Source organism: Lucilia sericata, unplaced genomic scaffold (genome assembly GCF_015586225.1).
Source record: "Lucilia sericata isolate MDLA Ls3-8-SP2 unplaced genomic scaffold, ASM1558622v1 Contig001586F_arrow, whole genome shotgun sequence".
NCBI classification, from domain to species: Eukaryota; Metazoa; Arthropoda; class Insecta; order Diptera; family Calliphoridae; genus Lucilia; species Lucilia sericata.
Genome location: NW_023995505.1, coordinates 103,278 through 105,874, shown reverse-complemented (window position 1 = coordinate 105,874; position 2,597 = coordinate 103,278). Strand labels below are relative to the sequence as shown.

The window sequence follows — 2,597 nt, the reverse complement described above, 5'->3', positions numbered from 1 at the left end:
TTCTCTTTCTTTAGAAAATTTTCGGAACATTTCTCTTTTCTTTAGAAAATTTTCGGAACATTTCTTTTCTTTAGAAAATTTTCGGAACATTTCTCTTTACTTTAGAAAATTTTCGGAAAATTTTTCTTTTCTATAGAAAATTTTTTTTCTATTGAAAATTTTTCTTTTCTATTGAAAATTTTTCTTTTCTATTGAAAATTTCCTCAAAAAATTTGAATTAATTAAGAGAGAGTAAAAAGTTATTATCTTTTTTTAACAGATTTAGATTTATTGGGAGCCACCGCTGTTGAGGATGCCCTGCAGGACGAAGTGGCCGATACTTTAATATCCCTACAAAAAGCCGGTATTAAAATCTGGGTCTTGACTGGAGACAAAGTTGAAACTGCTCTTAACATAGCGCTCTCTTGTGGTCATATACCCCAAAATGCCTTCAATACTTCATCATTGAATGTTCACGTAAAGAAGACATGTTGACACATTTGAACTCTCTCGATCGGGAAATAATTTTCGGCATGGGTCGTGAATGTGCTCTACTTATCGATGGTAAAAGTTTAGCTGTAGCTTTGTCTGAGACACCCATGAATTTCGTGTGATGTGGCCATTAAATGTACAGCGGTATTATGTTGTCGCTTAAGTCCTTTGCAAAAAAGTGAAGTGGTATCGTTGATCAAGACAGCACCTCAGAATTATAATACTGCTGCCATAGGTGATGGTGCCAATGATGTTAGCATGATACAAGAGGCTCATGTGGGTATTGGTATAATGGGTAAAGAGGGTCGCCAGGCAGCACGTTGTGCTGATTTTGCTTTTGCCAAATTTTGTATGTTAAAAAGACTATTGCTGGTTCATGGTCATTATCATACGACACGTCTATCGTTTCTGGTTTTGTACTTTTTCTATAAAAAACATATTCTTTATGGGTATTATGTTCCTATTCCAATTTCATACGCTATTCTCCTCCTCGTCGGTCTATGATTCTTTGTTCTTGACTCTAATAATGTGATATATACTTCGTTGCCGATTTTCTTTATATCTCTAACGGAGAAAACCTATACGGAGGAGACGTTGATGAGGTAAGTTTCGAAAATGTTCAAAAGAAGTAAGATATATTTTAAAGTTCTGTTTTTCTTTGTAGGGAACCTGAGCTATACAAGAAAAACACCAATAATAAACAATTACAGTGGCCCTATTTCCTGGCTTGGATCCTTTATGCTGTATATCATACCTTGATCTGTTTCTATTTTGCCTTCTTTGTTTTCTCTACCAATGATGTTATACTTAATGTGGGACAAACGGCTGAGTTTTCTTGCTTTGGCACTCTGCTGATCCAACTAGTGGTGATAGTGGGAAATTTGAAATTATGGCTAGAATCCAAATATCTGAGCTATTGGTATATAGTCACTATTATTGGATCAATATTGGCATTTATGATTACCACTGTTGTTTACAATGTTATAGATTTGTAAGTTTTCAAAAAATTATAAAACATTTTCCGAATTTTTGTAAAATTTAATTTTCCGTTTTAGCCACTACGACACCGATATCTATTGGGCCTATAATAAACTTTTGAGCTCTATACCCGTTTGGCTGTTTTGTATTGTTACCACTGTGGCCTGTTTGCTGCCCGATTTTACCATCCGTATGGCCAAGAGAGGCTTAAATCTTCCCCAACGTAGATTCTTTCCGGGCAAAGAACGTTTACGTTTATTGCAATTGAGACGTAAAGTGGAATCAACCCATTTATAGGGTTTAAGAGAGAGAGAGAGAGAGAGAGAGAGGTAGAGTGTGTAATGAAAGTAAAGTCGTAAAGTATTGCTTTAAGAAAGTAGTTGAATTTTAACTGTTATTTAGGTTTAAGTTATTTTTTTTGTATTATTTATAGTTAAAATACGATAAGTTGTTTGTAATATGTTTATTAGCTTGTAAGAGTCTATTCAGTGCCAAAAAATAGTTTTTAAGAAAATTTTATTAATTTATTTTATACCATGACAAATCAAGTGCTGTAAATAAAGATTCCATTTGAAATATTGGACCTAGCTCTGTTCCGAAAACATTTCGGATTCAGTATAGATTTTATTCTTAAAAGACGAATATCAATTTCCCGAAATAATAGTGCAAATTGTTCAAAATAAAAAAAATCGGGAATTTTGATGAAGCAATGGACCTAGGTCTATTCTGAGTCCGGATTCAACATGTGAATTTACTAGAAAGGTGAGTTTCCAGCCTGATTCGGCCAGTAGTTTTCGAGATTTATGTTATGTTGTGGGTTCTTGTCTTGACTATTAAAAAACATTTACTAGCCAAGACAGGAACTTCAAATATTAGAAAAATCTTGATATGTAATGAAATTTCGTGGGATATTGGGTTCCAAATTTTTGAGCTGAAATTTTTAAGAAATATTGGACCTAGCTCAATTCTGAAAACATTTTCGGATTCAGCATAGATTTTAGTCTTAACTGACAAATTTCAGTTTCCCTCGGCCTTAAGATCCCAAAAAATAGTACAAATTGTTCAATATAAAAAAATTTCAGGAATTTTGATGAAACAATGGACCTAGGTCCATCATTTTATCGCATAATTTTCTTAAATTTCCTCTA

The 2,597-nt window shown here is 33.4% G+C and overlaps 1 pseudogene; it reads left to right on the top strand.

Moving 5' to 3' along the window:
- Positions 1–259: 259 nt before the first annotated feature.
- LOC119612040 lies at positions 260–2,051 on the top strand (annotated as a pseudogene).
- Positions 2,052–2,597: the final 546 nt, after the last annotated feature.